This window comes from Aquarana catesbeiana, linkage group LG05 (assembly GCF_042186555.1).
Source record: "Aquarana catesbeiana isolate 2022-GZ linkage group LG05, ASM4218655v1, whole genome shotgun sequence".
NCBI classification, from domain to species: Eukaryota; Metazoa; Chordata; class Amphibia; order Anura; family Ranidae; genus Aquarana; species Aquarana catesbeiana.
Genome location: NC_133328.1, coordinates 409,554,450 through 409,567,016, shown reverse-complemented (window position 1 = coordinate 409,567,016; position 12,567 = coordinate 409,554,450). Strand labels below are relative to the sequence as shown.

Below are 12,567 nucleotides of genomic sequence, written 5' to 3'. Positions count from 1 at the left end.
GTTCTCTTTAGTAAATAACCCCCATAGGCACATAGGACATTTATAGGCAGAAAAAAAAGGACAATCACTCTTTAAAAGCCTTCTCTAAAGTGGTCTTTGCACCAAGCAAGGTTTGTTTTTGTTTTTTCATGTCCAACCCCACGCACAAAACGCTTTTTGGTCTGTTTTAAGTAATCAGTTGGATGATTGCTAGCACTAATAAAGGGGAGCCTTCTAGTTAAAGAAAGTTTGGACCTCCTGCTTATTTACTACCCTCCTGTCTTTAAAAGAAACTCCAGTGCAAAGTCCAATGTGATGGCTGGTGAGAGAATTATAGACATAGAAGACATACTTCAGTCAAAACTGAAAGTTAAGTCTTGAGAGATATTGATAGATAGAGTTCTTGATACACCTGCCTAGCATTGCCTACCTACTTTCCCTTGTTGCCTGCAATTGCTTTGGTAATCTAAAGGTCCTAAGCAAAGTTCTTCTCCTCCTCTAACTTTTCTAAAAGCACCCAACTATAGTGAAGATTTCACGAAGTTCTCAATGTAATCATTTAAATGAACAATGAAAGGGACATGTATGGTTCAGCTAATTTTGGTTACTAGGTTGTGGGATCAAAGTACAGAAACAACCTTGCTACTATTCCAAATTGCTATCATACCCACCCATATTATATTTTGTAACTATTTATTACAAATGCTAATAGAACTCAGGCCTGTATAGGTTCTAAGATTAGAATACACAACTGAACAGTTTCTGCACATTTTTCTGATAGGAGTCACTGCTAAGCTAAATGACTCTCAGAGACCCTGTTAGGACTATAGTAGCCCTCTTTGAATCAAGTCTTGAAGGAGTATTTTAGGAGAAACACAACCCTCTCTTTAACACCGTGGCACAATAAACTACATCCATTTTTCCTTGATCAAGCTTTGGTACTCACAAAACTTTGCACTGGGAGGCCACCACAAGTGGTTCTGAGCATGTGTAAGAATGGTAAAGCCACAAGAATCACAAAGTGGCCCCATGAGATTGCGAACCCCTGGCACAAGGGTTTCCACATCATACCTTTAATCCAGGACACATATTAATTACACAGGTTCTGAGGCTGATTTAATGCAGATAAGGAATCAAGTGAGTTTAATTACCACCTTAATCGGCCACAGAACCTGTGTAATTAATGTGTGTCCTGGATTAAAGTGATGATGTGGCAATCCTACCTGCCACCCTAGGTGGTGGCTAGGGTGGCTGCCAGCCAATGGATCTTCAGGCTTGGTTTATACTGGTACAGTGCAATTTTGATCCGATTTTCTAGTGCAGTGCAACTTGATGTGATTTTGATACATTTTGTTTACTGCAACTATTCCCTGTCAGCCAGCAGAGATGAGTTGGTTGTTAGGAACCAGCACCTTCCAGTATCCTAACAACCAGTGACTTATTGGTTTTTGAGGAGCTAGCACCGTCAATGCTGAGTCATCCCTGCTGTCAGTGGGGGACTCTCCACTGACAGCAGAATATAAACAAAAGAGCAGACATAAAAAAAAAAAAAAATGGTGTGCCAAATGGCCAAGAGTATTGAAACACCAGGTAAAAGAACGAAATTGTTACTTAATATGGTGGTAAATGGCACTGCTTTCGGGAAACAATTTCTGCACCATGGATTCCACATGGTCATACAAAGTCTTTGGCAGTGACTCTACCTTTCAAGGTGATGATGGGGCCTGCAGAATTCCAAGATATGGCTGCCCAGACCAAGTCCTTTGGCTGGCCTGGTATGGATTGGGGACTTTCAGATTCCAATAAGTCAACCCCGTTCTGCTTAAAATCCATACCAGACCAAAGGGCCTTGTATGGATTTTGGGGGGACCCCACACATTTTTTTTTTGGCATGTGGTCCCCTTCAAAATCCATACCTGACCCGAAGGGCTTGGTATGAATTTTAGGAAGACCTGCAATCCGTTTAAAAAAAAAAATAAAAATTTTGGCTCTTTTGTTTACATTCTGCTGCCAGCAGGCAGGGAATTCCTCGTGGACAGCAGGGATGAATCATTGGTTGTTAGGATGAAGCAGGTGCCGGCTTCTAACAATCACACAAAAAGCTGTCCTAAGCTTACAATCAGGACTGTCTTGTGCCAAGCATTGTGGCAGCAGAATCCTGGTCTGGGCAGCCATATCTTGGAATTCTGCAGGCCCCATCATCACCTTGAAAGGTAGAGTCACTGCCAACAACTTTGTATGACCATGTGGAATCCATGGTGCAGAAATTGTTTCCCAAAAGCAGTGCCATTTACCACCATATTAAGTAACAATTTCGTTCTTTTACCTGGTGTTTCAATACTTTTGGCCAACCCCTGTATCTCTTGTGGGGACAGAGACAGCAATAAACAGATGTCAGGTGTTCCAGCTCTACCCCACTCCATCCAAACAATTTGCCTTTACACACAGGGCTTTGTGTTTCTAGCATGTCATCTATAAAAGGTGGACCTTTGTTAGAGTTATGCTACTGATCCCCGATTTACCTTTCACACATCTGTAAAAAAAAATTATTAAAAACTTGCAAGCATACAGCTTGTTATTAAAACATGTTTACATATATACAAAAATAAATAAAAAATAATATATACATAAATAAACAAAAGCAAATCGGCTTGCACCAGAAGATAAAAAAAAGCAAATGGCTTTTTGCCAAAAAGCATAAATAGAACTATGTACAAAGAAACATAATTGTATTACTAGCAAACTACAAAATTATGCAAAACAAAGCCCTAACTTCAACCTAAACACACCCTCAGGCTAAGAAACGATTACATATTTAACCCACGCATGCAGCCTTTTTCCAAATATCTGATCTTATCAAAATCTAGGGGACGTGAAAGGACAGAAAAAAAGCCGCACACCCAGAAACTGACAGACAGCAGCTTCGGGGACCTGACATTCCTCCACGGCTTTGTCCAGGCCCCCAGCCACCACCTGTCCTTCTCAAGACCCCGAATCTTCCCAACCTCATCCAGAATGTTGTGCACCACCACCTCGACAGGAAGGACTTTTCTCTGGGTGGAAATCTGACACTGTGCATTCCACTTGAAGTAACAGACTACTAAGCTAACTAGAAAAAGTGTCTCAAAATCAAAATCCCAAGGTGTCTCAAAAGACCCATACGACCACTCTGCATAACTCAAGCGGGAAAGGAAAGGGATACCCAGAGCCTCACCCACCCGCTTATAGACTTCTTGAAAGGGCACAGAAGCAAGAAATGGTCCATTGTCTCCTCCATACCGCCACACTCTTGGACAACCATGGTTCTCTGCAGAACGATGCTTCAAGTTGCCCTTCACATAGAGTCTGCCATGGAACGAGTGACAGGCCAAATCCAGAAACTTTAAAGGGATTCTCTCCGGATTAATCAAACGCAGACCCTCCCTCATAACACGGCCTGGGCAATCGCTCAAGGCCAATGGCTCGCTAAAGGCAGATTCAACAACCCTCCTCTCCAGGGCCTTTCCTAGGAAGAGACTTAATTTCCTCTGTCATCACTCGCCACTGCCGAAGCATTTTCAGACATGGGGCAACATAAGTTGGGAACTTACCATGTTGGACCCTCAGGCTTTTCACTGGCCCACCATTCTCCCAGCTTCTCAGAAAAGGCCTAAACCAGGACTGAAAAATACCAACCCACCCAGGCGGTTCCTTAGCCAGCAAGCATATTACCAAAATTTAGTTTCAACAACATCAGAGAAAAGAATACCACCACGTTGACCATACCTAGGCCTCCCATCCACCTGAGAAGGTAGGTACAGACCTCTTAATAAGGTTCAGTTGCCAAGAAGAAGCCATAGGTACTTATGATTGACCAGATCAAAAGCTTTTGCCTGATCCAATGCCAGCAGGTAGTTTCTCCAGCCTGCAGCCCTGCACCATTCCAGGGCCTTCCACACATCTGTAACATCCTCTGGTGGAGACTCGATCACTGTTATTTAAACACACACAGAGCTGTAATTATCTCCAGCAGAGAAGGTTTGCTGAATATGAGATTCACTACTTTATAAATACGCCCCATAAAGTGTATGTCCAGGCAAAATGTTTTTTCTTAGTTTTGGATGGAGTGAGGAAACATTAGAACACCGGTCAGCCCTAGATCGCTATCTAAGGCTCCATTAGAGAGATTTTCCCCTACTTCCTGTTATACAGAAAACATTTTACCAGACAGGAAATGAGGGTAACTTTGTAACAGCAACAGAGACAGAAATAGTAGAGTAGGGAGAAGCTAAATTCGTCAGAATTTCATTTCTGTTGTGTCCCAAATTTTCTCCCAATTCCTGTGTGGTGAGACCATTGTCAGCAGGGGAGAAAGTGCCCCGGATTGTAGCAAAAACCTGATAGGGGTTCTAATCCTTCCCCATTTTTTCCAAAACTAGAAAAAATTTTTTAGTGTGACATACAATTTAACCATTTGACTGCTAGTGGCTTGTCCCACAAGGGGCTAAAACTGAAAATTGTATCAAATACCACAATTTTCCTTTCCTGATGCCAGTCCATGGCAGCATATCTGTGATATAGCTCTGCCCCTATATCCACCCACCGTACCTGTATAAATCAAGATCAAAAAAGGGAGTGTTCTTATGCTGACATGGATTGGCATTAGGAAAAGGAAACTATGGTAAGTATTTGATACAATTTTCTGTTTTCCTGTTGCCAACATGGCAGCATAGATGTGATAGGTAACGAGCTAAACAGGGAGGGCTCTAATGTTTAATCAAACTTTATTACAATGGACACGGAAGCCTGGATCGTCATTTAATCGAAGTCTATTGACATACAAGCCTCTGGATCGTCCCTGTAGCACCTGAGACAGGTGCACTGCGGCAGCCAGCCTGCTGCTTGGTAGATGTCTCCATAGACATTTCGCAAGCGTTGCCCTACACTTAAAGATGTAAAAATGGGGGAGATTGCTCTAGCTTTCCTTTTAAATGTCCTCTGCTGACATTTACCTACAGGCAAGCCTATAATAAGGCTTACCTATAGGTAGTGTAAATATCTCCTAAACTGGCACCGTGCCGTTCCTTCTGAGCCGTGTGCCATGAACGGCGGCTCCTGCGCACATGCGTAGGAGTTATGCCATCGCGCCTCCGGTCAGTCACAGACCCAGAGCCCGCAAACCTGGAAGCAAGACGAGTGAAGATGGATGCGGCTGCAGCGCTAACATCGTGGCGCTGGAACAGCTTAGTTTTAAGGTAAGTTTTACATAATGTGCTAGTATGCGATGCATACTAGCACATTATGACTTTACCAAAAAAAAAAACAGAAAAAGTCCAGCGGTATACAACCGTTTTAAGCCATGTAAATCTACATTTTTTTCTCATAAAGGAAAAAAACTTAAAAACTGAAATTCTAGTACACAAATAACCATCAAACACAAATAAAAAAAACACTCAATTAAATAAACTAATATACTTTATGTACACCTCTTCTAAGTAAGGCCGGGTTCACATTTATGCAGGGCGGGACAACGCATGTGATTCGGATAGGAATTGCACCGCATTCTTATTCAAATCACATGCGATTCTTTGCAGTGCGATTTGAGCCCATTCATTTTGTATGGGCTTCATTTGCATGGCACAAAAAAGGTGCAGGCTGGAATCGGATCGTATGGGTGCTCACACCCATACGATCTGATTCTTGCAATCGCACTGCGTTTTGCAATCTGTTTTGGGGCGTCAGTTCAATTGGTCATTGACACTGGTTGCAGATTGCATGACCGAAGTGCGACTTCAATGTGGTGTGGAAAATGCTCAGGATTTGCTGTTTCCCGCACAGCATATATGTGAACTGAGCCTAAAGAAAAAAGAAGTGTATTTAGCAAATTTTGCCTAAAAAGCTCAATAAGCGAAAATTGAGAATTGCCGTTTTGGTGAAATTTTGTTGATAGCTAACTGGCTACAATCAAGCTAACCAACAAAAAAAACAAAACAAAAACAGAACAAAAAATATACTTAACTATTCAACTACTTGGCCTATAACAGAGATTTATGTTGTATAGTTTTTATATATGCCTTGCCCACCTTTTTGCTAGTTTCAAATAGATCAGTGTGGCCGCCATCGCTGATAAATACATACATACATTTTAATTATATATATATATATATATATATATATATATATATATATATATATATATATATATATATATATATATATATATATATATATATACACACACATTTATATATATAATGACTATGACTAATTGTTTATGATTTCCATCCTAATGATACATATTGTATAATAACCTAAAAAAAAAAAAAATACAACCTGTAGATTGCTAGACATACAAAAAATATACTCAAAAATGAAATCTAAAGAGAAAAAAGAGGAGAGGATTAGTGGGAAGGCGAGATCTAGACAGAGTCAGTCAAAAGCAGATCTGCCAAGAGGAAGTGGTGGGTGGAAAGCTAACATTTCTGTCACTCCTCCCCCAACATCCAGTCATACACCTCTCTATATAGGTTCAGAAGCCATCATTCTGCTCCATAGCAACCAGAAGCTGTAAGCTGGGAACACTAATAAGCACAGAAATTAAGCAAGCAAATAAGGTTAGCACAGAAGTCAGTATTGCTTATAAAAAATGACAACTGCCAGAGCACATTTCCACTACAATAATGCTCTGTTATGGGAAATTGGATTGTGACATCTGCATGCAAATGATGCCATCAGAACTTAATTTGTGTATTGTCTCTCATTGGAAAATCCTTATTTAATATGTGCTTCCATTGAAAAATACATACTCCTGACAATGAATGCTATTTATAGTTATTCCAGACAAGCAGACATAGTGGGAATGGAAATGTATGTGCTATAATCTGATTTCCAGTTAAATGCCATACATTGTAGCCATAGAAGATATGCATTTCTTACTTTACACTCAGATGTATACAGGTTTGTAAATATATTTCACGTCTTTATATAAAGCATTGATGTTTTATTATATATATACATTATACTGTATACACACACACACACAGTATCTCACACAAATGAGTACACCCCTCACATTTTTGTAAACATTTTATTATATCTTTTCATGAGACAACACTGAAGAAATGACACTTTGCTACAATGTAAAGTAGTGAGTGTGCAGCTTGTAAAGCAGTTTAAATTTGCTGTCATTTCAAAAATAACTCAACACACAGCCATTAATGCCTAAACCACTGGCAATAAAAGTGTGTACACCCCTAAGTGAAAATGTCCAAATTGATGCCAAAGTGTCAATATTTTGTGTGGCCGCCATTATTTTCCAGCACTGCCTTAACCCTCTTGGGCATGGAGTTTACCAGAGCTTCACAGGTTGCCACTGGAGTCCTCTTCCCCTCCTCCACGACGACATCATGGAGCTGGTGGATGTTAGAGACCTTGCGCTCCTCCATCTTCCTTTTGAGGAAGCCCCACAGATGCTCAATAGGGTTTGGGTCTGGAGACATGCTTGGCCAGTCCATCACCTTTACCCTCAGCTTCTTTAGCAAGGCAGTGGTCATCTTAGAGATGTATTTGGGGTCGTTATCATGTTGGAGTACTACCCTGCGGCCCAGTCTCTGAGGGGAGGAGATCATGCTCTGCTTTAGTATGTCACAGTACATGTTGGTATTCATGGTTCCCTCAATGAACTGTAGGTCCCCAGTTCTGGCAGCACTTATGCAGCCCCAGACCATGACACTCCCACCACCATGCTTGACTGTTGGCAAGACACACTTTTCTTTGTACTCCTCACATGGTTGACATCATCTGAACCAAATAAGTTTATCTTGGTCTCATCAGACCACAGGACATGGTTCCAGTAATCCATGTCGTTAGTCTGCTTGTCTTAAGCAAACTGTGGGCTTTCTTGTGCATCATCTTTAGAGAAGCTTCCCTCTGGGACGACAGCCATGCAGATCAAATTGATGCAGTGTACGGTGTTTGGTCTGAGCACTGACAAGCTGACCCCCCCCCTACAACCTCTGCAGCAATGCTGGCAGCACTCATACATCTATTTCCCAAAGACAACCTCTGGATATGACGCTGAGCACGTGAACTTCTTTGATCAACCATGGCGAGGCCTGTTCTGAGTAGAACCTGTCCTGTTAAACTGCATGGTCTTGGCCACCATGCTACAGCTCAGTTTCAGGGTCTTGGCAATCTTCTTATAGCCTAGGCCATCTTTATGTAGAGGAATAATTGACCAGTATGAGAGAGTGAGAGCGATAACACCACATTTAACACACCTGCTCCCCCATTCCCACCTGAGATCTTGTAACACTAACAAGTCACATGACACCAGGGAGGGAAAATGGCTAATTGGTTTCAATATGGACATTTTCACTTAGGGGTGTACTCACTTTTGTTGCCAGTGGTTTAGACATTAATGGCTGTGTGTTGAGTTATTTTGAGGGGACATCAAATTTACACTGTTATACAAGTTGTACACTCACTACTTTACATTGTAGCAAAGTGTCATTTCTTCAATGTTGCCATATGAAAAGATATTTACCTTCTTACCTCTTTATTACAGTATATACAGGGAAATAATATCATTGTAACCTTTAATGTTTTGTCCTACTTTTCTTTTTCTTTGAAAGCTGTCACCAAGAGCCCTGCCACAATAATTCCCCTTCTCTATTTAAAATAAACATAGGGACGATCTGGCCTCTGTGTGGAGGCAGGTTTATCACCATCCAAATAAATTAATTCTAACAGCTTAAAGTGGTTCTATGCATTAAAGTAAAAAAACTTATGTGTGCAGCAGCTCCCCTAATACTTACCTGAGCCCCTATCTTGATCCAGCGATGTGCACAAAAGCCTCAGTTCTCCGGGTACTCTCCCTCCTCAAGGGTTGAGACTGTCAATCACAGCCAGTGAGCCATTGAGGAAAGAAAGGGGGTGGGGCCGAGCTGCGGCTCTGTGTGTGAATGGACATGCAGAGCAGTGGCTCGGGAGTGAGTCTGCTTGGGTGCCCCCATAGAAAGCTGCTTTCTCTGGGTGTACTCAGCAGGAGGGAGGGGCCAGGAGTGTCAGCGGGGGACTCAAGAAGTCTCTTACTCTCTTACACATCTTTATATTCTTCTCCACGCTTTTCTGCAGACCAATTTGATCAGCAAAAGAGACAGTGATAGGAATTTGGATAATCTAATATCAGGGGGGCCAGAGCAGCAACAGTCCTCAATCAAAAAAAAAAGAAGATAAAACAGTAACATTTCCCGACAGTGTTATAGTTTACTCTAACCTCCATCATGGTCACTTTGGTTGAATCTGCATGTATATGATAAAAATTATATAAATAACACCATGTGAAATAAAAAGGAACACTTACTGAACATTAGCAATTTTTGTATTCAACTCATACTGTTATCAGAATATGATAACGTTCGAGATAGAACTAACAATCAGTGAGGACAACTAAAGTCAAAAATTAGACTTATTGAGATCGGTGGCTTGGTGGTTAGCATGTTTACTTTGCAGCACTAGGGTCTTTAGGTTTGAATCCTGACCAGGACACAATCTACATGGAGTTTGCATGTTCTCCCTGTATGTGTGTGGTTTTCCTCCAGGTATTCTGGTTTCCTCCCACACTCATAAAGACATGCTGGTAGGTTAAAGAGGATCTTCACTGCATCTGCGCACCACAAACCAAAAACACGATTTAATTCATTTTTATTATTCAAAGCAAACCCCCCCCATCCATCCATGTTTCTTTGCTTTAAATTGTTGAGAAATCACCTAAAAAAAACAAAAAAACCCCTAGCATTTCTGGCTGTGGCCATCCTGAGTTGGGGCCGATGATTCATGTAGCATTTACTTCCTGGAATGCATCTGCCCTTAGCACAGGCATGTAGGTGTTCTGTCAAAATAGCCAATTCATCGAGATCTCCAAGCACGTCACTTCTGGTTACTGTAGCATCAGTAATTGGAGATTTAGACGAGTTGCTGTTTGCACACAACACCGCCAAGCGTGTACACTCTGGTACATATTATGAGTGGACGTTGTTAGTCCGCCCGATAGTAGGGCTGGGCAATTAAAAAAAAAAAAAATCTGCAATTTTTTTTACAAAAAACTCGATTCACAATTACAATCGAGTTTTTTTTTTATTTGGTCACCGCGCCGGTCCTGAGGAGCTGCGGGCAGGAGTTTTTAGGCTAGGCCGCGGTGTCCGGCCTAGTCCGCCGCGTCCGGCTTTGAGGACTAGGCCAAAGCCGCGGCCTCACCTAAAAACTCCTGCCCGCAGCTCCTCAGCACCGGCGCGGTGAAAAAAAAAAATCTAAAAAAATCGATTTGCTTAAAATTTGAATCGATTTGACCTCTCAACTCGATTCAAGATTTAAATCGATTTTTTTTCCCAGCCCTACCCGATACTAACCAAAAACATGCCTGCCTTTAAGGCGGCGACAGCTTTTTCCTCCTTAGCCGCTAGTATGTCAAAAGAGCAAACTCTTCGTGTACCGGAAATAGTAAAAGGGGGAGTGAAGTTCCACTTTAACTGTCTCAACTGCACCCAACATGGCTGCCTCACCTCCTTTTATTATATATATATATATATTCATATTTTTTATATATCTCATCCCTTAGCATCATAGTTTAATTAACCCATTTCTGGAGTAAGGGCTTATTCATACCATCCTGCGAACTACATCGCGGATTGGTGTCCATTGTGTAGGGCGATGCTTTGGGTTGGCATAACCCAAAGTACTGTCTACTTATTTTTTAACTTGACCTTTCATTTAAGTCTACGTGGCATGTTGCGTCACGCTATAGTAAAGTGAGTTGAAGGCTCATTTACACCTCCATCCCTGTGTTTAGTGTAAAGTTCGGTTCCGCGTGAATGTTAGCATACGTTTGCGGTGTGTCTTTTGGTATTATTTTAATTATTTTACTGCGTTGCATATACATGCATTTATGGTGCTCAAAAAAAAAAAAAGAAAATGAAGCAATTTATACACAGCAACCTAGGTTCACTGAAATACATTTGTTTTTCTTGCCTGTGCATCCGTACTGCGTTTAAAAATGCGTTCAACTGCATGTAAATGAGACCTAAAAAGGCATGCCCGGATTTTTATGAAACGCACACAACCCACTAAACAAAAACCCACAATGGATCAAACGCAGATAGTGTGAATGAGCCCCTAAAAGTGGGCAGAGAAGGTTGATGTGCGAAATGCCGTATCTTGTAGCAACCAATCAGATGTGAGCGCAGTGAAAGCCGAATTCGGATTGGCTGTTCTTGGTTAGTGCATTTTGGCTTATTATACATCTCATCTTTATAGCAGTGATAATAGATCTTAGATTGTAAGCTCTAAGGAGCAGGGCCCTCTGATTCTTACTGTATTAATGTGTATTGTATTTGTACTGTCTACCTTCAAGTTGTAAAGCGCTGTGCAAACTGTTGGCGCTATATAAATACTGTATAATAATAATGTAGAGGACAAGGACAGAATGGCTGAGTGTGGGAGGCAGGCAGTGTCCTTTCCCCTCTATGTCCTTCACCAGTGTCCTGTTGCTCTCCATGGTGCTGAAATTGATTCCCCCAGAACACGTAACATGTGACGCCATCCACACCATCTGTATCAGTCTGCTCTCTATACAATCTACTACTTTCCTCCTCTATATACTCTGCACTTTACTATCCACCGACCCCCCCACCCCAATATTACATCCCATCCAGACAATGCTATGGAATCACATCCGTCCTTACAATACAAAGCTGTGATTTGCATTGCTGATTCCAATGTCTATGTGTCCATCTTCCGATCTGTCCATGAAAAGTCTCATCCTAGCAATCATCGCCATCCTATCACTCCATGTTTACCTTTCCCAGTACCTGCTATGCCCGGGAGAGCCGTGCTGCTAGCTGCAGATCCGTCCTCGTTCGGGTCCCATCCCTCTGAGCCAGCGAAGCCTCACACACCACCTATTATTATCCTTCTCAAGGAGCGGAGCTCACCGTGCCTGCGCACTGGGCTGCCAAGGCCGGCTACGACACGGCATCCTCTGCATCCCTAGGACGTGACCGAGCTGGGAGCTCCCCCTCTGGCTGCAAGGCGCAACTACAATATTCTTCTAACCTCTGTTACTGACATTTTTCGTTGGGGTCTTCAAATAATGTCCTAGCAGGGGCGGACTGACAACTCATGGGGCCCCCGGGCAATAGGAGATTATGGGGCCCCCGGCAATAGGAGAAGATTATGGGGCCCCCGGGCAATAGGAGAAGATTATGGGGCCCCCGGGCAATAGGAGATTATGGGGCCCCCAGGCAATAGGAGATTATGGGGCCACACAGTATACACACATACATACAGTATACACACACAGTATACACGCGCAGAATACACATACACACACTGAAAAGGTACTGGAGAGGCGGGGCAGCTATAATCTTGGGATTTTAAAAAAAAAACAGAGATTTTTACATACTGTCCCTGGTTTAATTGAGGCTGGCAACCCTGATGGGGCCCCTTAGTGGCATGGGGCCCTCGGGCAGTGACCGAGTGCCCGAATGGTCAGTCCAAACCCCTGAGTCCTAGCTCCCAACTATACCTGATTTGGAGGGACTGTCCCTGATT

At 42.3% G+C, this 12,567-nt stretch overlaps 1 protein-coding gene across 2 annotated transcripts in view; it reads right to left on the bottom strand.

The window, feature by feature from the left end:
* NRSN1 (neurensin 1) overlaps positions 1–11,993 on the bottom strand; it is a 38,478-nt gene extending 26,485 nt beyond the window's left edge. The window contains exon 1 of one of the 2 annotated variants that reach the window (XM_073631147.1): positions 11,814–11,993. The gene's annotated coding sequence lies outside the window, so the exon portion shown is untranslated. The remainder of the gene's footprint in view (positions 1–11,813) is intronic. The other variant, XM_073631148.1, reaches the window with a different exon arrangement.
* Positions 11,994–12,567: the final 574 nt, after the last annotated feature.